Genomic DNA, 23,822 nt, shown 5'->3' with positions numbered 1-23,822 from the left:
TGATAATGTGGGAGAAACAACAGGAGCACAGAGGAAGCAGTGATGGAGACGAGAGCTGGTACCACAGTTCAGTGTCTGACAGATCTGTCCTCATTATTTTAACCTATTAGTTTGTTACTGATTTATTCAGGACTTCAGTCTGGGTATCAGTGACTGAGTCACCCAGTCCTGGATGAGGAAGTCATGAAGTTTGATCAGGATCCAAAGCCGACTGAAGACAGGCTGTTTTATTCAGTGTCAGTGAGTCTCACACAGTGCAGGCAGAACTTTCCTGTTAATAAATGAGCACTTCTTTTAAACACTTATTATTTGCTCTGGTTATCTTTCTCACTAATAGTAAATTTGTTTCCAGATCTGAAACATGACAAATATGAAAACACTAAGAACTCAGGAAGGGACTTCACTGTTTACATGGAGTAATGGCTGCAACAGTGCAGCTGTCTGCTTTACGCTGACAGCTGAGCTGATTCTCCTTCAGCTGCTCGTCACTGACTTTGTAGCGTTCACACTGTGTCATTTTAGGAACTGTTCATATTTGCACAGCTTATGGTAGAAGGCGGGTCCAACTGAAGCTGGGGACAGTTTGCCCCTTTGCCCTGTCAGCACCATGCTAATTTCCCCTTAGTAATTTGACCCTGTAAAGTCACTTTGACAGTGATTGCATGTGTTTGCAGAAACAGAAATAAATTACTATGAATAACAAAGATGTGAAGCTTGTGTTAAAGTAACATCAAGTACACGGCTAAGATTAAAGCTTGGAGTTATAATGCTATGACCTGAGTGACATCAGCCAACATGTTCATGTCTACTGCGAGCTCCCGGCCCTCGTCAGGAACGCAGTTTTAACCAACACGATCATGCCTTCCTGAATCTTGCCAGTGAAGCAAAGTTAGAGCACTCTAATGCTAATCAGCTAATCACTTCATGAAAACACAGCAGAGTAATGTGGGATACAACCCGCAGTGACGCAGTTGTACCAGCATCCCCTCTCTAGCCTCCAAATGCACACTCAGCATCACCTTTTAGCCAGTGCAGCCACACAGCAGCACCTGACGCCCTGTGAGCTTCATCGTTCCACAATAATAGTTTTAAGAAGACCTTCATACTGACACAGAGGTTTGTGTTTTCTACTGTTGTGTCATGGCTTGCTCTGTATTTACACAAACAGCTCCTCTGTGGTTGGATAAATCCACCAAATGTTGAGGTTGCAACGAGGCTAACACATAAACTGTCATGAAATAAAACTGAAGAAAGATTCATGTATTTGTGTAACTCTGTGGCTCCACACGGTGTTTCAGCTTCACCTCGCCTCGTCCTCCAGTGTTCGGTGGTCTCTTCCAACCTTTGCTTCTCCTCTATTTTATTCCATCCCGTCACTAATTAGCCTAAGCCTCCTTCCTCCATGTCTGCTTTGCGTCCTTGTCTTCCTGATGTCCTTCCTTGACTTTGTTATTGAGAGGCCTAAAACTGCTGGTGGAAAAACAGGACTTATAAAATAATCTGGGCACAGACTCGCGTGTCAGCTAAAGCTCTTTCTTTGTGCCACGGCTGCTCCGTCCTGCTTTTGTCTTCCTCTCTCCTCCTTCTGTCCTTTGGTCTGCTGTCCTTCATTTTTTCTTTTGTTGATTCATTTATTGTTGTTCTTTATTTTCTCTGTCCCCACGTACATCACACAATACTTTATTGATATTTTACCTCATGCTAATCAGTCACTCACATCACTTCTACACATTGTACAGCAAGTAGACACAAACACTCTGTAACAAGACGCAGAAGTTTGAGTCCATAAAATGAGAAGGTTTCTATCCACAGTACTAAGAACATGAAACCCTCTAAGGTTTGTCTTCCAGAGAACCACAGTTCTGTTGAGGACAAGGCAGATGAGAGCTGGCTCCCAGCATGCTTTGCAGGAGGAAACCAACACATTTGGAGGGTAGGTGATGACTCCCTCTTTGCTCTCCCAAACTCTGAGGTTTAGTGTTGCTTCTGACAGCGTGGGCTCTCCGTAGCTTCACACGTAGCAAAGCCTCTCACACGTTTGATACTCTGAAGCAGAATTAAAGCAAATCCATTCAGAATTTCACATCTGGCAAAAGGAACAACACAGGAGCATCGTCTGTAACGGCGGGTCTCTTTTTTCCTCTGAGGATAATAATCAAGCTCCAATGGTCAAATGTCTGAAATAGACCTGTTTCATTATCTTTCTCGAAATTATGAGAAAATCAAAATTTCAAGTTAATGAGTCAAAAAGTTTGAGAGAAATAACAAACGATCTTGAGTTAGTTCCAGTCATTAACTTAGGTGAATGATGTCATTTTCTTGTTATCTGGAAGGATATGGCGCAGAGGAATGCACACTCAAAACCGGAGCTACTAATATCCAGCAACAAATTGGCGCTTTCGAGAGTATGTTTGCTGATAGTAACTCCATGTGATTCAGCTAATAACACAAGGACTTCATCATTTGTGAAGCCCCACTGAAAATACTCAGCAATTTGTGCATTCATGACTGGCTGTAATACTGGTAGCTTAGCTGTAGCATCTGTAGCTGAGGGCTTCAGCTTCCGGGTAACAAGGAAATGGCATCATTCACATAGATGTCTGATTGGCAGAGCTAACTCAAAGAATTTCGAGTTATCTTTTCAGCTGCTTTGTCACTCACACACCAATCATGCAGCTGTGGTTCAAAATGTGATAAGACAGATATATCATATAAAAACATTAATTTAAAAAAAAGATTGAAATTGCAAATTGTAGTCCAAACTGCAATGATAAATAATGTGTAGACAATAAATCTAAGAAACAGCAGCAATAAAGTATAAAAGAGAAAGTTTGGCACATCAGTTCAGTTTTATTTGTTTAGCAGCAAATGCAGAAACAGCTGTACCTGAAATAAATATTCTTAAATCTGCCTTTTAACTACACAAAACTGTCTGAAATGTTTTGCTTAATTTCAGAAATCTTTAACATCTTTACCTAAAAAGAGTATTAAGCTGTCTTCAAGAATTATGTGCTTACTCTAAGATTTTCCACCTTAATTTAGATTTTCACAAGAAAAAGCCTACATTGCTTTTTAAAAATATTTTATTTTTGGTCTTTATCGATAGGGACGGTGAAGAACTAACAGGAAGACAGAGGGGAAGACACGTGGGTCACGCTCTCAGCCATGCAGCATGTGGGCGGCCGCTCAATGCGCTAAACTGGTGCCCATTAAATCGGTTTCAGAAATGAAAAAGATGTTTAAGTTACTCTTGAAATAAGAATCTTATTCTACCAGAATTAGAATCAGATTCTTTTTCTTCTTTTTAACAGGAAGCTTAGATTTATTTGCTAGTTTTAGGGAATCCAAGCAGCCTTTGCTTGGTTTTGTTTACTTTGTTGACAAAAAAAATAAAAAATGTCCATAAACAAGTTTTTTTTTTTTTTACTTTCTTGAAAATGTGTTTTTGCAGTGTGATAACAACAGCCAGCTCATGGTGTACGCCGTTCATTTTGTGCCACTATTCTGAGCACACATAAAAAAGATTTGCAGGTGCAAGTGTTGCATTTTGAGGAGAAATTTATTTGGAGTGAAGAAAAGCTAAATTAGAGTGAACAAAATTCATTGCTGCGTGCAAAAACTGTTCACCTGTCACAGAACGGAGAGTTATTAATGATTTCCTGACGTCTTTTTGATCAGTCTGAAGGAGAAGAGGAGCTCTGCTGCCTCAGTTTGTTCAGAGATCCAGCAGGATCAACAGACTGGTACACATTATTTTCTGAGGAAGCTCATCCCTTTCCTGTGCCCAGTGTCACTGCTGGTCCTCAGGTCCAGTCTGTCACTCAGGCAGCCTTCTTCATCTCCTCAGCCGTGATGTTGACGGGCAGCAGCATACACAAAGAGAAATAGTTTTAGGTTTGAGCATCTCGCTCTTTAACACTCTGACTTTTCCCTTTTCATGCACTTTTTTCCTCCTTTTTTCATTTTTTACAGATTCATTTTAAATGTGTCGTCTTTGTGGGTCTAATTACAAGTGTCAGTGTTGTGCTAAAGGAATACATGTGTAAACATCTGGAAGATGGGTTTTTCTTTCCAAATCATCTGTTAACGTGATAAACTTGGAACACACCTGTAATGCACATTTGTGTGCCAGAGTACATACTCAGTTTAACACCATGAATCTAACTGGGTCTCCTTTAACTGAAGTTAAAGAGTTAAGGATGTAAAACAAGAATTTTACAATTGTGACACAAAAAGATAAAAGAATGGAAAAAGTTTTGCTTTTACATTAGTGGCCGGGATCATTTATCATGAAGCTGCTCATCCTGGAGTCTGTTACAGAGTCAGCTGGGCCTGCAGGGAGGAGATGCTCTGATAAACTGATCTCAGACACAGATCAAACAGGAAGTGCTGCCTTGTTGTGGTGAGCCTGGAGGCGTGCCGGCCCCCTCCAAGACTGCTCTCATTCGAACGCCAGGTGTGTAAATTTGAAACAGAACACATGATACGCACACAGACACACACATGCACACAGACACACACATGCACACACACATGCACACAGACACACACATGCACACAGACACACACATGCACACAGACACACACAGACACACAGACACACACATGCACACAGACACACACATGCACACACACAGTCATCTGGACCTGTGCATGTGAGGCTCATTTCCCCTCCTCATTACTGCAACACACTGGATGGCTCCATTTTTACATAATTATGCAAATACTATTTCATGACACAGAGGTGTGAGCTCTCTAATGTGTTTGCTGCATTAAGTGCTTCACACAGCTCAACCACAGAATAGCTTCTGTCACATTTCTCATCAGTCTTACATATGAGTTTATAGCAGCGCAGACAAAGCAGCTCAAAAGGCGTCAAAGCTCTGTGTGTGTGTGTGTGTGTGTGTGTGTGTGTGTGTGTGTGTGTGTGTGTGCACGTGTGCATGTGTGTGTGTGTGGATGAGTATTCCCTGTGTCATCCGTTTGCATTCCTCATGATTGTGGCCAGATTCCCTCATGTTGATGGGGTTAAGCTGTAGGAGACGGAGCAGGCAGGAGGAGCGAGGGCTGGTACTGTTTTCATTAGTGAGGCAGGAGGTTTCCACACACACGGAGGTGAAAACAGAGCTGGAAAACACTGCACATCCATAAAAGTGAGAGATTTGATGGAAACTTTACATCAAATGTTATGAATCATGTGTGTGGAGGTCGACTGCTTGAACTCGGATAAACGGGGAACTGGTGCCAAAGCATCGATGCAAAGCAGACTTGCTTCACCCTCAGTCTTTATTAGAAGCCAGCCTTTGAATATAGTTACATTAAAACTACACTAATGTCATAGTGCCAGATGTGGAGTTTTTAATGCTGAAATGCCACCCCTACTGTCTGCCGCGGCAGTTCTCAGCTGTGTTTTTGGTCATTGTTTACATCCCGCCACGAGCTGACTCCGCGGCAGCGCTCGGGAAATGACGTCATCGGCGCATTAGAGACTACTCATTTATACGCTGCTTTTATCATCGCTGGTGACTTTAATAAATGCAACTTACGGACTGTACTCCCAAAATACCACCAACACGTGGCCATTCCCACCTGTGATAAGAACACCCTGGATCATCACCAACATACACATGCATATAGGGCTGCACCACGCCCCCACTTTGGACAGTCTGACCACATCTCTCTGTTCATGTACCCGGCTTTATAAATCAGTACCTGTGTTGACAATATTGTGCCCACCACACAAGTCAGAAAGTTCCCCAACCAGAAGCCCTGGATCAGCAGTCAGGTACGACACATGCTGCGTACTCGCTCTCCTCGCATTTAGATCAGAGATGAGTACAACGCTGCGAAGTATGACTGGAAGGAGAGCCATCACAGCGGCTAAGAGGGGGTACAGAGAGAAGCTGGATGGCTTCTACTCTTCTGCTGACCCCAGGCGGATGTGCGAAGGCCTGCAGCACATCACAGAGCATAGGGTCACCACCAGCACCATCAGCTCTGCAGACGGTCTTCTGGATGATCTCAATGCATTCTACACCCCGCTTCGGAGACCCTCCAGACCCCCCCAGATCACCCAGACCTGCCAGAACCCCAGACCACCAACCCCCGCCAGCGGTCTCAATAGACCAGTTGCACAAAGCCCTGAGGAGGATTCAACCCCCGCAAGGCAACAGGACCAGACAACATCCCGGGACGGGCACTTAAACATGTGGTAATGAGCTGGCGGGGGATCTTACCTCCATCTTCAACCTCTCCCTCAGCCAGAAGACCGTCCCCACATTCTTCAAGACCACAACCACTATCCCTCTCCCCAAGAAAAGTCCAGCCACCTGCCTGTATGACTATAGACCAGTTGCACTCACTCCAATCATTGCGAAGTGCTTTGAGAGAGTGGTGCTGGCCTACATCCAGAGCAACATCACACACACTCTGGACCCCCTGCAGTAATCCTGCTGGCCCAATAGATACACGTCAGACACCATCGCTGCCGCTCCTCACTATTCCCTCTCCCACCTGGAAAACAAAGACACATACATCAGGGTACTTTTTGTTGATTACAGCTCCGCTTTCAATGCAGTCATCCCGCACAAACTCACTCACAAGCTGGCAACACTCGGCCTGCACCCCACCCTATGTGACTGGTTACAGGACTTTTTGACTGGCAGGCCCCAGTCCGTCAGGATTGGCAACAGGACTTCAGCCAGCATTATTACAAACATTGGCGTCCCACAAGGTTGCGTCCTCAGTCCTCTACACCCTGTTCACCCATGACTGTGTCGCCTCCAACAAAGACAACATCATTTTGAAGTTCACGGATGACACTACAGCGATCGGTCGCATCACTGGAGGAGACGAGGCGGCTTACAGGAGAGAGGAGGCCGGTCTGGTGTCATGGTGTGAGGACAACAACCTCACCCTCAATACTGACAAGACAAAGGAGATGATAGTGGACACGAGGAAGAAGAGGAGGCCTCACCCACCGCGAACGTGGCTCAGGGGGTTGGGAAGCGTATCTGTAACCGGAAGGTCGCCGGTTCGATCCCTGGACCCTACTGTCCCTGGTCGTTGTGTCCTTGGGCAAGACACTTCCCTACCGCCTACTGGTGTTGGCCAGAGGGGCCGATGGCCCCAGGGCAGCTGTGGCTGGTGGCAACCATAGGCTTGCCTCCACCAGTGTGTGAATGTGAATGAATAGTGGCATTGTAAAGCGCTTTGGGTGCCTTGAAAAGCGCTATATCCCATTAAGAAGGCTCAGCAGCTGCTGTATTTCCTGAGGAGGCTGAGGAAATTTGGTATGTCGGCCGAGATCCTCAGCAGGTTCTACAGCTGCATTGTGAAGAGCGAGAGCACACTGACCAGCTGCATCACTGCATGATACGGCAGCACTACTGCTATGGAGCGCAAACGCCTGCAGTGAGTGATAACAACCACGGAGAAGATCATCAGGACTCCTCTCTGCAGAGCATCTACCATCGCAGAGTCCAGAGGAGAGCTGCATCCATCCTCAAAGACCCCACACACCTTCATCAAGGACTGGTTACACTTCTGCCCTCGAGATGGAGGTTTAGAAGTGCTTTCATTCTTTTTTACATGATGACATCACACAGTTGCTGCACATTTGTTGACTGCACATCCATGACACCCAAAGAGGCTCTGTTGGATTGAGTACAAAGTACACTTCCTGTCATATTTTATAGTTTGAAAGCAGATAAATATCCCCTGCACCATCAGACTGAAAACTTGGAACACGACAGGATGGATCAATAACGTGTCGTTTATGCCTGAACGTAATGTGCAAAGCTGGGACTCATTACACAACTTCTCAGTTTCTCATTCTGTCTGGTGTCCAAGTTCCAGGAGTGGCACCTGGTTTGTTTTCTGCTGTTGTAGCCCATGTGCGTCCAGGTTTGATCACACTCAAATAAACCTCTCAATATTTGGAGAACTTAAATAATTGGAGGTTGTAATGAGAGGGTTATCTAAGTTACTTTTGTCCTCCTATCAGCTTGAAGTAGTCTGGTCCCTGTCGTCTGATTTACATCTGTTACTTACTGTTTCTATTCTCTTGGATTTTTTCTGCACAACCATCTCTACTTACTTAAAAGACCATATTCAGATGTCCTGGCCAATCACCTTTGTCCATATTTTGATGCTCAGTGTTGAACATCTACAGGCTTTCTTGGCTATGACTACATGGACTGAGCTGCTGTTATATAATTCATTCGATTTTTGCACTAACAAGCAACTGAACAGGTGTTTCTAGTAACACAGCCAGTGAGTATTGGTAGATGAGATGACATCCTTTGGTTTGCACCACAACCACCTGTGAGTGTGGTTAGCATAGCTGCAACTGGGCACTGCTTCAGCTTGAGCCGTACCCAGTTTGCAGCCAATCAGCAGCCAGCCTTCCTAAGTACAAAGTGCACTATGTTTACCACAAGTAAGACATAAAAATGTCTCCATCATTTTGTTGTACAGTGAAATCCTTGGAATCCTTAGGAAATACTGACTGCTCATCCTTTATTTTGGGTGGAGACTCTGGGTTGGTCTTTAATGTCAGCCTCCTGCTGAGGTGGATGTCCAGATACTCCCAGTTCTCCATCGTATCAGCACTCTCCCAACATAAAGCCGATCATCTCTCTGGTCTTATTTAATTCATAAGCATACGATTCATCTCAGACCAATGCCATTCCTTTCACTGACTAGTGCTCTGTACTCCTCTTCTAATACCGCAGACCACTGCAACACCATCAGAGGATTTCTGTATATATAATTAATGAAATAAATGATATCCCTCTCATACCCCTGGGGGAGGTGATATCTGTGTGTGGAGATGCTTGCAGATTACAACAAGCCTCTCTATTAGACAAACAGCTGTGGCCACGAGGCCAAAGAGATGTAGCCGAGAAGCATAGTTCAAGAGAAATAAATACTCTGTTCTCATCAAGGCTGTGCTCTGCTGCTGCAATGGAACAATAATACAGATCCACCCAGAGCTGGAACTGAGCATTACTGGGAGAAAGTGGACAACACCGTGGCTGATGGACGAGCAGACCACAGCAAGAGCCAGTCTCCATCATTCAGGCTAACATCCAACGAGTCTCGAGTCTATGCCATCGAGTCCATGCTGCCTCACATTAACAGCATTTCATTGACCAAAATATTTTTCATGTTTTAGTAATCAGTCATGCGCAAGCCCCTTAATTCAAATTGCTTTAATTGGTGCTACCATATCATTATTGTTGTTATCTGTGAATTTGTAAATGTGCTGAAAAAGATAATCAAGAACATGATTATTTTTATTCAGATGCGAAATTCTGATTATTTACTTCCTGAATAGAATACTGGATTAATGTGCCAAATCAAGTGTGGGCATAAAAGCAAGAATTTAGTTTGTGATTTGCCAATAAATAACCTGCCCAACCTCCTGAGACACAGCCAGCCTTTAGTGAACAGGTATGTGAATGGATGAATGTGGTTGTGGAGTCATGCTGGGTGACTGACGGGAGTAAAAAAGATGATACATACAGTGGCTTGCAAAGTATTTGGCCCCCCTTGAACTTTCCCACATGTTGTCACATTACAGCCACAACATGAATCAATTTTATTGGACTTCCACGTGAAAGACCAACACAAAGTGGTGCACACGTGAGAAGAGGAACGAAAATCAGACGTTTCCAAACATTTGTTACAAATAAATAACTGCAAAGTGGGGTGTGCGTAATTATTCAGCCCCCTGAGTCAATACTTTGTAGAACCAGCTTTTGCTGCAGTTCCAGCTGCCAGTCTTTTAGGGTCTGTCTCTACCAGCTTTGCACATCTACAGACTGAAATTCTTGCCCAACGTGACATAAGACACTGCACTGTGCCGCAGTCATGCTGTGGATTTGGTTTGTTTGGTTATCAACTTTATAGAAAAGCATGAAGGCTAGTGATCAAGTTGGACAGTATACAGGGTCACTGCAGAAAGAGCAGGGCAGAGAATCTGATAGGCTGCATGTGAGCAGCAGAAAGGACAAAATGTGAAAAGCTCGCTGCAAAGGAAAGTGGGACAGCCGAGGGAGGACAGTGTTCAGGGATGGCAGATGGATACTTTCTTTTGCACAAAGAACCAGATAGAGGGAAGGCTGATGGGGTTGGGGGTGTTGCAGGGAGATAGCAGCTCACAGTGACACAGTATTACTGCTTAGTGGCCAGGCGAGGAAGATGGAGAGAGCAAAGGAGGGCAAAGTTCGCAAAATACTCCACTTCAGGGACTGAGAAGATGGAGAGAGCATGATGGAGGGAAAGGAAAGCACAGAGCAGAGATTAGTGGGGAGGGCGAACCCAGGGGACGCTGGAGTGGCCTGCCAGTGGCAATGCATCATGGGTATTATATTGTAGTTGTGTGTTTTGGCTTGGAAAGTGAGAGACCATTTATAATTCAGGGTGACTAGTGCCACCCGAGGCAGACACACTCAATCTGGCTTAACTCTCTTTCTTCTATTCGTTCGCCCTCCTCCGCTGTTTTTCTTCCTTCTCTCCCCAGAAGCGTCTTGCTGTCGCTCTGTCTCATTGTAATCTTGTGTTTGCTCGCCTTTATTCCCTCCAAAGCCATTTCTCTAACAATAACTCCGTCTCTCCCCTCCAGTGTTAGCCAGGCAAACAGCGCTTTCTTTTTGTCTTCCCTCGGTCACAGTAAAAAACACAACGCACAGAACAGAGGGAAGGAAACGGTCTAGTGGCGACTGAACGAGTGTCGACAGGTCCTGCGCCTTGTCATCACTCTTTAGCCACATTGTGTCTGATGAAAAGAAATCAAAGAATAATCCTCTGCTGCCTGACTCGACATAAGACTTTCTGCCCTCACAGGGGAAGTCGCTGATCATCAACAACACCTTTAAAGGTGTCAAATCAGTCATTGTGCTAGAAAAATGTCCAGAGTTACTGTTAAAAGGATCAGACTAATGACTGGTCTTATTGAATATTATCTACTAAAATGTTTTCAGGAAGCTCGAGGACATGGCGCTGAATCAACCCAGTGTGGGTAACTATTATAACTTTTATCGCCACTTGTACTTCTATCTTAGACACTGTGGCCCCCTTAAAGACTAAACGCCTTAAACCGTCCCATCAACCATGGCTGAATGACTGCACCCGTACTCTCAGACGTGAATGTTGCCAAGCTGAGAGGAGATGGAAGAGAGACAAACTTCAGATCTCCTTGGACAGTCTTCATAATTGCCTGAAGAAATATCAGAAGGCTGTTAAAACCGCAAACGCCTCTTTTCTATCGGAGATCATTGCGACTAATAGTCATAAGCCACAGGATCTATTTAGGATTTAACTCGTTGATAAATCCACTCTCCATCATTCAGACTGAGACCTCTCAAGCCCTATGTGAAAAATTCCTTAACTATTTTTTAGATCCTCATATTTACCCATTGTAGACAAACCTCCAACTTCTGAACCCTCAACGGTCCTAGAAAAGTTTGAACCTGTATCTTTTCTAACCCTTAAGGAAATAATAGGCCAATCAAAAAGCTCTAACTCTCGTCACGACGTGCTTCCCTCTCGCATTATCAAAAATGCCCTGAACACTATAGGACCCTGCACCTCACTTCTAATGAATTCATCACTCTTATCAGGCTGCGTGCCGGCTGCTTTCAAACATGCAGTCGTGCAACCTGTTATCAAGAAAAGTAATCTCAATCCTAATGTCCTTTCAAACTATGGACCGGTTTCTAAACTTCCTTTTATGGCTAAAATCTTAGAGAAAATAGTTCTTAAGCAATTACAATACTTCTTAGAGGTAAATGGGATCAATGAAAAATTCCAGTCTGGTTTTAAACCTCACCACAGCATCGAGACAGCCCTACTGCACTGTAAAATCTAATATTGTGTTTAATTAAAAATACTAAATAGGCTGAACTCATTTTTTATCAATTTGTTATTAGAACTAGATTTAAATAAGTTAGCAGTACTTTTTATGCAAAACGCTGATAAACTCAATTTATTTGAGTTGTCTTAACTTAGAAAAACTAAATAAGCTGGAAGATGTCTGTGAAGGTTCTCAGTCATCCAGGTCATCGTAGTGAGCCTGAGCCAAGGTGTGAAACTGGGTGTGGGTCCCAATGAGCTCACCTGAAACTCTGGCTGATTGGGACCCACACCCAGTTTCACACCTTGGCTCAGGCGATTAGAGGATCATCAGGGGGTACTTTTGTCCCTCTGTGGGGGGAAACTCCCACTGGGTTTAATCTGGGACTCCCCACCATTTGACCTTAGAACTGAAGAAGCTTCTCGGATGAAGGTGAAACATCTTCAAGCAACTTAAAGAAGTCCAGACGCTTTTCTTTGCAAGCTCCTTTGACTAAGTAAGCTGGAAGTTTTGCTTCTCAGTGCGGAAGGATGAAAGATGTGTTTTGAAAATGCCATGTCACTACCGTCCTCCTCATTCTCGGATCAGTCCGCATGTTCATGGTGCATTTGTTATGGAATATGTTGAGCAAACCTGGAGAAGCTTCAACTCAAGATATTATTGTTGTCATTGCTGTGAATCTTTACCTGATACACTGACTTGGTGAGTAAATGTTTACTCTTATTCAAACTGATTTTGTGGCTTCTCTTAGTTTAGCACCAGGTTTATAATCTTGCTAGCTAGTTAGTGTTAGCCTAGCGTTGCTGCTGCCGCTGGGCTCATGTTACTTAAAAATTAACACCACAGCCTTAAAAACCTTACATAAAACTATGTCTGTGAAATTTTCTGTTGATTGTTTGAAATAAAAAAGTCGACGCAGGACCAGGCAACGCAGGACCAGGTGACGCAGGACCAGGTGACGGCGCTGCAAGCAACGGCGTGGAAGCCGCAGGTTGTGGAACAGAAGGAGGCTGGACGGGCTCCTCGGGCCCTCTAGCTGACGAGGCATGAGGCTGGACGGGCTCCTCGGGCCCCCCTGCTTGAGCAGATGCAGGACTAGTAGGTGCCGAGACCACTGGCTGAACAGAAGGCTGAGCAGGTGGTGGAGCAGATGACTGAGCTGAACACTGGGGAGATGGCTGAGCTGCCCAGTGGGCTAAGGGCTGAGCTAACGGTAACACAGGAAATTGAACTATGGACTGAGCTGCTAACAGAGCCAATGACTGAGCTATAGACTGAAATGCATGCAGTAGTGATGGTGGGGATGATGGTTGTGGACTTAACTCTCTGAGCCTCTGGAACACAGGGAGGACTGCTGGGCGGGCTTGCCTGAGCCTTCAGCAGAACAAGAACGGGTGCAGGCACCTGCTGGACACTAGCCATAGGTACAGGGGTCACCGATGGTAACGACCCGCGGCTTCCAAGTTCTGACCCGAACACGCTTCTCAGAGCCCGTGACGCACATTTGTCCACTTCTCCAGCGCTTCCGTTTTGAAGGAGCTGCTCAGTGCTGTCAGAGTCTCCTGCATGGGGTGGGAGATGTTGTCCAACAGGGATGACAGCTTAGCCACCGTTCTGTCACTCACCACCTCCTCTGGGTCCAGAGGGCATCCTAGAACAGAGCTGGCCCTCCGGATCAGCCTGTATTATTGGTGATAAAAATCAGCACAATTGTACACGTGTCTTCAACCCAGCCACTCTGGGTTTCCTGTCAGGTGATCTGGAACTCGATGTGGGGGAAGCTAGGGTGCTGTTGTACTGACGGAAGAGGAGAAGGAAGAGGGAGGTCTATTTCGGTCAGGTGGAGAACAGCTACAACCAATCAAAGGGCAGTGGTACCAGTAGCAGCTACAATCAAAGCATTGATTCTTTTCACTGGTTGTGTCTCTCTTGGAAAAGCCTTCTTACTGGGTCAACCTCCTCCAACATGTCGGACACCACTTCCACAGATGATTCCAGGTCCCGGCTCCTTGACATCCATCCTGGTGCTCTGCTGTACCTGCTCTGTGACTCCTGACTGCTCTCACCTCCCATCGTTTTTGCAGAGCGAGCAGGTGTGGAAAATTTCTTTGATTAACTCATGGGTAGGAAGTAAAAACCTTTTCAAAATAAAAGCATGCAAAAATATATAAACCACACTACAAAACCAAACCAATAAAAGACAGAATAAAACTACTTCTACTAATGTTACATCAGTTTGATGAGATCCTTCTGGTGACTGAACTGTAGAAACTGCTGTCTACTGTGTTTCCATGGAGAACCAGTGCAGTCATGTGACTTCACATGTCTAATTAGCATCCCAGTTCTGAGGCTGTCTGTGTACTGGAATCATTTGGTGTTTTAAAACATTCTGTTTGTTTGTTTTCTCCAAGCAAGATGCTCTAATCTTTGCTTACAGCTCAGATTTCCCATGTCACTTATATAACATCAGACACATGGCAAAGAAGTATTTAAGACCACCAGGACAGGCAGGAAGCAAAGAAAGGCTTCATGGCCACCAGCAGAAACCACTCAGTTCCCTCTCTTAACTTGTGTGCACTGATCTCAGTGCAACCTAAAGATTTACATGTGATCTGTGATCAGAGCAACCCCCTAAGCCTTGTAGAGTCCAGTCCAGTCATGAATAGATAACATGGTGCACAACCAGATTATATGCTGACTGCCAACCCTTGTCCTTTCATGTGATGTGCTGATAATTATATAAAAATAAAGTGATCTTAAAATCACAGAATAAAAAGTCCTTTTCCCGAGTCCTGCCCGTGTCAGCCTGACCCACACAAACCTCCATCTCCAACCTCTGATACATCAGAGTGTCAGGGCACATTCACTTTCAATGCCATTGTCTGATGATGTGGCTTTGCTGCAGCTCGTGTTGTCCAAACGCCTCGTCTGCATGTAGCAAAAGAAGGCCTCCAATGCCACGGGCTTAATGTGCTGACAAATGTCAGGGAGGCCATGCATGGGTGTGTTTTGTGATGGAATCAATACGTTTAAGACAATACAGCTGCTCTCCTCAGCTCCAGACATTTATGAACTGTTGTTAAGAGAAGAGACACACTGCTCCAATGAAAGTCAAAGTGATTGATCTTTTTCTTAAAATGCTTCATTTTCTCACTTCAAACATTTGGATTTCCTTTACATTTCACACAGTGTGATTTTAGAAAGAGTATAATATTAAAAGATAGAAACATCCTGATCAAATATAAACCACAGAGAGGAAGTTTTCACTGTGTGACATGTGCTGTAGAGGGACGGCTTTGAGTCGTGTTGCATTCATTTGCACATTAAAGAATTTAAAAAAAGAATGAATATGGAATAACACAAGTGCAGCAGAATAATATTGACATTAGCATATTTCTGTAAGTGGGTCTTTCCCTCAGGATACTGTGACCAAAGAGGAAAGAACATGTTGGAACTGAGGTGCAATGCCACTGCAGGGTGGATGCAAGGATTTTGGAGGAAGGAGAAAGTGTCCTGTGCTAGTTAGGAGTGGCAGGTTTAATCTAGGCCATTTCACACAGGTGGATTCACTAGTACTGACAGAATAATCTCCCTGAGCTCTCCCAGCAAAACAGACAACTCCCCATGATTTAATTTCTCTTTCATTCACAAGTCCACAAGTGTTTCCAGCATTTATGATGATATTCAGAAATGTATGAAGTTTATAGTTACAGTGTATCACTTTGAGCATTTTTACAGTAGGGTCAGGCTTTGTTATGTAAACACAGATCAAAAGAGTCTGCTCTTGTGCTGTAAGCTGCCTGTCCTGATAGACCTCCTGCCAGAGGGTACTGATGCAAGGGTCCACTGGGGAGGTGGGCTGTGCTCCTCCTGAATTTGGCCATCATCTTCTCAGGTTGTTGGCTCTGCACAACTCTCACACAGCTAGGTTTCCACGAAAGCAGCAAAAACAGAACACATCTTTGTTTTTCACCATCAGTAGCTGGGACTCATCTGTTTTCCTGCCCAGTGACAGTGTGTGTGTTGGAGAAGGATTGTCCCAGTGCTGTGCCTCCCTCTCCTTTAGTCTCACAAACAACAACAGTGTGGGCACCTTAAACTGGAAAGGCCAAAACATTAGCAGGTGGCTGTTAGAAAGCCCTAATATAGCTCTAATTTGTGTGAGCTGATAATGTGACAAAACCCTGTTTAGAAATAAACGTGAAACAAAATGCTGAGGTGGCTGTGAGCAGTGTTTCAGCATCAGTGTTCTACATTCAGGCCTTAAAGTTGAGCTTATGTCCACAGTAATGCCTGTCCCCCATTGCTGGACACTCTGTGTCCTCACTCTGTGATAAGACAGCAGACTGATCCTGTGGAGAAAGGCCCACTCCTGGAGGCTGCAGCTGGGTCATGCACGGCTGGGATATCACATTTACTTCATGTCTGTGTGTCCCGACTTATTTCTTTTCTTAGACTTAGATCATTTCTTTTCATTTCCCTTCAGCGGCACCCTCGACGATCAGCAGGACGCTGTCTCTGCTGTCGCCTTTTAAAACTCCTCCCCTCCCTGCAGCCCTGTGACCCTGCAAAACACACTAGTTCTCATCGCTACTGTCCTACTGCACAGTGTGGCTGACATGCAGTACATAATGAGGCTGTTGATCAGCACTAATTAGCCAATTCGTTAAGCAGCTGCTGAGGGTTCTGGCTTTTCTGCTTTCTCTGTGGGCCGTGCTGTGTTGTCAAACAAAAGCAAGTACACAAATCTTCCACTAAGATTTGGTAACACAACACAGAGTCTACAAGCATTGCCCTAAATTATAAGATGAAATTACTTCTGCGTTTTGTTCCATTTACAACTCTAAATATGATGTGTGATGAGCCCAAACCCGAGCACATCGTGGCGACACAAGAACAGGCCCTGAGCACCAGATCCACAGAGGCAGGACTTTTGTGTGATGGCTGCGAGCTCATCGACACTTCTGAATCCTCTTTGTTGTAATTCTGGTTTCACGTTGAGCCAAACCTTCTCTGGCGTGTAGACAGGTTCAGGTGCAACATTGTCTTACTGAAGCATGTAGGGCCTGAAAAGACATTGTGTGTCTGCGAGCACACTGGAGGAGTCCAGTTATTGACAGCATGAACTGTTTCGTTATCAGGTCGATATTAACACAAAAGAATCGATACTTTGTTTCTATCTTCTAAGTTTGGTCTGCATGCAACTGAGTGGTGTTAAATAAATGAGGTTTTTCTGGAAATGAAAAATAGACCTGACGTGTGCATCGTAACATCTAAGGTTGGGTTTAAAAAATTGATTTCCCTGATTCAAATCAATTTTAGCTATTGATTCATGAAAATTTTCAATATAATTGGAGATTATGTATGGGAATTTCAGGAGCGGGACCACGCCTCCAAACACGCTCCTTCCAGTTGTCATCTATAGAGGTTCCCCCGGTTCTGCAAGCTGTTCATTCTCGTTTACGTGCCCCTCCCACCCCCCTTGTTCTCAATTCTTTAACTTCTTCATTTCTATTTAGTACGCGGGGATCTGCCAGGCCCGGGAGCCGTCGCCAGTCCCCAAACCGCAGCTCAATTCATGTCAAAGCATCACCTTTACCTACTAAAACACGGTCAAACCTAAGATGAGGACGTGGGCCCAGCGAGTGAAATGTATTTTAGCAGAAACGCCAGAATCTCAGGTTAAAGGTCACAAAACTATTTTAACAACCACCAAACAGCTAAAACAGCAAATGAGAGCAGAAACAACACAAAGCACGACCATCAGGTCGCATACGCAGACACGCTGTGGAGGCTGAAAGCCGACATCTCACAGATCGTGATGGTGCAGGTTTCATCACTCTGACCAAAATTCACTGAATCAGCAGCAAAAGATCAAAGTACGCTTCACGTTTGATAAACATCGGCATGAATCCCCTCTGACCTGCACAGCTGTCTCTCTCAATGCACTCAGACACCAGTTTACCATCAAACCTCTGCATTATTCACTGCTTATTACGCAGCAGTCTGCTGTTGTTGTTTCTCCGACAAGAAAGCCTCATTTCTGCTGTTCAATACAGAACAAATGTAAACTTTTACAAATGATGCCAAATAACAAACTCCCAGCTGAGATATTCTGAAGCTTAAATTAACTTAACTTGTTCAAATGTAAGGTCAGACTATGGCAGACATGGGAACGACCTCCTAACCTCACCTTTGTGTTTGCAGTAATCATTGCAGGATGGAGGTGAGGTCCCAGCCCAAACAATGGTTTTCTAGATGAAAATGATTAGTAGGTGCCAGCTGAATATCTGTCTGCACATTCATCTTTTACTCACAGTGCTCTTAGTACTTTTCTCCTCTCTGCTCTGCTCTGCTGTCCTTACAGCTTTTCCACATCTCCTTCTAACGTCTCAGATCTTTATTTCTCTCCATACTCTCCTTTTTCTCTCCTTTCATGCCTCTTTCATTTCTCCCCTCATCACCCTTTTCCTTCCATTCTTTCTTCTCCTCAGATCTCTTTATTTATTTAATCAGTAAATTCTAACTCGCCATGCTATGCGTTCATTCTTTCCCACAGTGCTCGGCATTTGGTCACGTCAGCTTTAGTTGTGACATACTGATGACTGTCAGCAGGCCGTAGGCCGACCCAACAGATGGACCCGAGTGCAGATACAAAAACAGACAGTGATCTTTTTACAGGTTTTACTGATACAGAAGCAGAGCACAATTGATTTAGTGAGTGTGATGCGGTGCAACACAAGGGTTCAGGAGACACGGCACGGGGCTCGGCACAAGAATATACACCAGGCTGAGAGATGGTGTAATACAGAGGAAAAACACACTGCAGCATGAAGGAGGCAGACTATGGGGTGAGCTACGTGCAAGTGGAGTGAGTTCTGGCTTCAGGGGGGTGGGTGGGAGTTTTCCTTTCCAACCTGAGATGGAGGTGATTGCAGCGGGCAGGAGGACGGGCAGCTGAGATGAGCTAAATCCAATTTCCTGAAGTAGTGAGGAGCTGGTTCAAGACTGCGAGCTGTAGGTAAGGGTGGAAACGATGCAAGCTGTTGGCACAAGGAAGTGAGGTAAGTAAAGAAGAATCTCAAGGAGCTGAGGCCAAATGTCACCACTGGTAGCTGACACTGGGCTTAAATGCAGCCGAACTGATTGCTGTTGATGAAAGGCAGGTGGGTTTGAGAGGCCAGGACCCCACGCCGAGGCAGATCTGGGACAACTCAGGAGGAGACGGAGAAAACACCAGCCGCTCACTCAGACCGTGATCAACAACACCACCAAAACATCCTGTTCTTTGCTGCTTTCCAGCTCCACTGGCACCAACCGTGACTCCATCACTGAGCTGATGGATGCTGACAGGTTTTGGTGTAGGTGTTAGCTTCACTTTGTCCCAGTGTCTCTGTCAGGGGACTGATGATGAGTCTTGGACATATCTCTGAACTTCTTTGTTCCGCCCTTGCTGTGTATTCATCAGTCGCTGCCTTCATCGCCTTTGTGGTCTCCTTTGCCCGCCTTCTCATACACGCTCACCTTCATTTCATTTTATTTCTTCCATCATATCTCCTCCTTCCACCCCACTACTCCGTCCCCATAACCCCGACCTTTGTCTGATCTCCGTCCTCACCCCCCTCTCCAACTCTCCGTCTTATTCCCGGGACTGAAAACATCACAGACAATTAGCAGCAATGTCTTTTGCACCAAAGGCCAGAGGAGATGAGGAAGTGTGCCTGGGATGCACGATGCTACGAAGCAGCAGGGGTTTCCGAGTGCCCTTCTTACCAAATGCCAACATGCTCAAGCAGTTTCTCCTTTCCACCCTTTTCCTTTCAGTCTTTTGTTTTCAGATTTACATCATCATAATTACTGCAGCGATGTCTGGCTCCTGTCGGGGGAATGAGGTAATCAGCTGCAGAGAAGTATTCTGCCCTTTGTCTCTGTGAGCCCGAGGATCATCTGAGTATCAGTCTCGACTAACTACATTGTCTAAGACAATGCTAACAACACAAACAAAGCACTTAGACCAACTGTTCTTCCCTGCACATCACAAAGAACAATACAAAAACAATGCACAGCCTTGTGCCCTGCTTTCTTTGCTTTCCTGCATCTTAATTTATGGATGTTGGGTCTTCCCGCCATGTCCTCCAGCCACCAAACACAGAGCTGTCTGGGAATTAATGTAGGCTGGAGGGATTCAGAGCTACAGGGCACAAAAGGCAGGAGAGGTGGATGAATGGAGGACAGGCAGCGCTCTCTCCTCTCTCGCCTTAAATTACCAACAACACCGAGCTGAACGTCCTCCCTCTTCTGTGCATATGTTTGCATACTAATTAGGTCAAACGTCTGCCTTCTTGGAAGAGTGGGTGACTGTCTGTCCTTTTGTTTCTCCGCCCCTCTCCCTGTAAAACATTAACATGGATGAATAAATGGCCTCCTTGGGTGTAAGCACACATTCTCACATGATAGGTGACAAACACCAGCTAATGCTGAAGTTTCTTTCAGTTTGTAGATAAACAATGTGCTGCTTTATAAGCCCAGCACCGCCTGTTCATTTTAACAACCACCAGCATTCAAGCAGGATCAGGGCGAGAGCTCTAAAACCACGTGTGCTCACTGCTGGAGACGTTTTCAACAGACTGAGCTGTCTGAGACTAAAACCGGAAACACTGCAGTGATGACCAATAGCTGTGTCTTTAGAGGGATTCTCCACTTTAAGCTTAGTTCAGTTAAACTTTGCACTGGTTCCTCAAAACACCAGTTTATGTGTTGGGTTAGTAAACAGTCCGACTACAGGGAAGCGCCCAGGCTTGAAATTAAAATATTCATTTTACTGAGAGTTTGATGTTGAGTTACATGAAGAGCGTGCACGGACAAATCTGTGGACGAGTTCACTCCACTTCTGTCAAATCTCCTGGGTTTGAATGTTTGTCACAGGTGTGGACTGTGGAGCAGCAGCTGTGTTGTGCTCTGCTAATCCAACTTACCACTCAAATGGTTTCAGCCTACATTTGATCATAGATTTATACACAGAGGGCTGTTTTACTGCAGGGATGTCCAACTCCAGGCCCCGAGGGCCGGTGTCCTGCAGGTTTTAGATGTGTCCTTGATCCAGCACAGCTGATTTAAATGACTAAACGACCCCCTCAACATGTCCTGAAGTTCTCCAGAAGCCTGCTAATGACCTAATCATGGGATTCAGGTGTTGACCCAGGGTGAGATAACCTGACATGCATGTCTCTGACCCATGAGCCTTTAAGCCAGCTACAGTAACCTGAGAAAACCCACACAGGCGCAGAGAGAAACTCCAGACGGGGAGGCCTTAGCCAGGTTCAAGCCAACTGTGAGACAGACAGCAGCATTACGTGTGGCCAATAAGGCCAAACATCCTCCATAAACGTATGTAAGACAAACATATACTCATATAGACTAAGGCTGAGAAATTTCTCACTGTCTAAATCTGTCAAATGAAATATGTAGTACAATAAACGATTTATATACATGACCTCCTGCTTCTAAGTTAGGATAAAACCGAGGTTATCGTGCTGGGCAGAGAAACACGGTGTCAAAGCAGATGTTTACTCTGCAGTAACTCAGTGAGGAACCTCCTCATCCGAGGTGGTGAAGCTCAGGTTATGTTAGCATGAGCTGAGCTTCCAGGTCAGGATAAAACCGAGGTTATCGTGCTGGGCAGAGAAACACGGTGTCAAAGCAGATGTTTACTCTGCAGTAACTCAGTGAGGAACCTCCTCATCCGAGGTGCTGAAGCTCAGGTTATGTTAGCATGAGCTGAGCTTCCAGGTTTACTCTGCAGTAACACAGTGAGGAACCTCCTCATCCAAGGTCCTGAAGCTCAGGTTATGTTAGCATGAGCTGAGCTTCCAGGTTTACTCTGCAGTAACACAGTGAGGAACCTCCTCATCCAAGGTGCTGAAGCTCAGGTTATGCTAACATGAGCTGAGCTTCCAGGTTTACTCTGCAGTAACACAGTGAGGAACCTCGGTCCTCCTCATCCGAGGTGCTGAAGCTCAGGTTATGCTCACATGAGCTGAGCTTCCAGGTTTACTCTGCAGTAACACAGTGAGGAACCTCGGTCCTCCTCATCCAAGGTGCTGAAGCTCAGGTTATGCTCACATGAGCTGAGCTTCCAGGTTTACTCTGCAGTAACTCAGTGAGGAACCTCCTCATCCGAGGTGCTGAAGCTCAGGTTATGCTCACATGAGCTGAGCTTCCAGGTTTACTCTGCAGTAACACAGTGAGGAACCTCGGTCCTCCTCATCCAAGGTGCTGAAGCTCAGGTTATGCTCACATGAGCTGAGCTTCCAGGTTTACTCTGCAGTAACTCAGTGAGGAACCTCCTCATCCAAGGTGCTGAAGCTCAGGTTATGCTAACATGAGCTGAGCTTCCAGGTTTACTCTGCAGTAACACAGTGAGGAACCTCCTCATCCAAGGTGCTGAAGCTCAGGTTATGCTCACATGAGCTGAGCTTCCAGGTTTACTCTGCAGTAACTCAGTGAGGAACCTCGGTCCTCCTCATCCAAGGTCCTGAAGCTCAGTTTATGCTCACATGAGCTGAGCTTCCAGGTTTACTCTGCAGTAACTCAGTGAGGAACCTCCTCATCCGAGGTGCTGAAGCTCAGGTTATGCTCACATGAGCTGAGCTTCCAGGTTTACTCTGCAGTAACTCAGTGAGGAACCTCCTCATCCGAGGTGCTGAAGCTCAGGTTATGCTAACATGAGCTGTGCAGAGTGAGAGCAGCCTGCCTCAGGCTGATGATTCACTTTGGTCTGACATCACTGATTCTTTCACTGCATTTATCCCGGGCCTGTTCATTTATTATTTCACTAATGAGCAGCAACTTTACATCCTCGGGTAGTTTGATATCACAAGCTGAGCTTGATTTCTCCTTACAGATGATCATAAAGACATGACGGTGAATGTTATTAAAGTAACACCGGTACGGGATTAGGCCGATACTCCAACCTTGGCTGTGGGTGTAGCTGGAAGCTGGGTTAGCCCCCCCGCCCCCGACAGTCCTGACACTGTTTCCTTTGTGAGTGTGAACCATGGTGACCTCGAGTGTTGAGCCGTGCAGAGGGTCAGCATGGAGAGCATTTTAAACACGACCCTCCCTGTTACCGTCACACATGTGGCTGCCCACACAGTTTCATGTGTCCACACAACCTGTGGATGGATGTGTGTGTAGCAGCTCACACTCTGCCCTTTACAGTCCGACATGTGACACTGTTTTCATTCTTTCTAAACTCCAGCAGCGCTGCATTGTGGAAAGACAAATCCCCATTCTCTCTTATCAGCCCAGCAAATTTTTCAACTGACTCGACATCTCGTTCCCTGACTTTCCCAGGGATCGGATTAGGACGGCTGGAGAGATAACAAGCAAAATCCAATTGACATTAACATACCTCAGCCTCACGCGGGAAAGCGAGGGGCAGGAGGAAAAATGTCTTTGAGTTGCTCGTCTTCCAGCAGCCTCCTTTCAATTGCATTATTGTTAACGAGGTGCTGATGCAATTACAAGAAAGAGGCTCTTTTTCTCTTTGTGCTCGTACTCACTGTGCTCGGGTCAAATTCCATCTCCTGCTGCTTCAACATTGGCTGTCTGTGCACTGCATGTCAGGAGACTGCAGCCAGGATGCAGTTTGTTTATGTCAGTGCGAGAGGAGCAGCGTGGCACTCGGGGGGCTCTCCGTCGTCCCACTCGTTCTCCTGGATTAGAACGGGTTTAATCACACTGAGTGTGAATATTCATGAGTGGAGGATCTGAGGGTGTGACAGACAGACTGACAGGCAGATCGCCACACTGCATTACACAAATGCAGAAACACTGTGGTGTCCACACACGATGGCTGAAGACACGATCGAGAAAGAAGATGGAGCCTCAGTCTGCTTATTGTTCAGGTCACACTGCAGAGCGATGATACAAACTCCGTGAGTGTGTGGAAGCCAGCCTG

Source organism: Neolamprologus multifasciatus, chromosome 2 (assembly GCF_963576455.1).
Source record: "Neolamprologus multifasciatus chromosome 2, fNeoMul1.2, whole genome shotgun sequence".
Classification (NCBI taxonomy): domain Eukaryota; kingdom Metazoa; phylum Chordata; class Actinopteri; order Cichliformes; family Cichlidae; genus Neolamprologus; species Neolamprologus multifasciatus.
The sequence above is the reverse complement of the archived record's forward strand: the minus strand, read 5'-3'. Positions refer to the sequence as shown.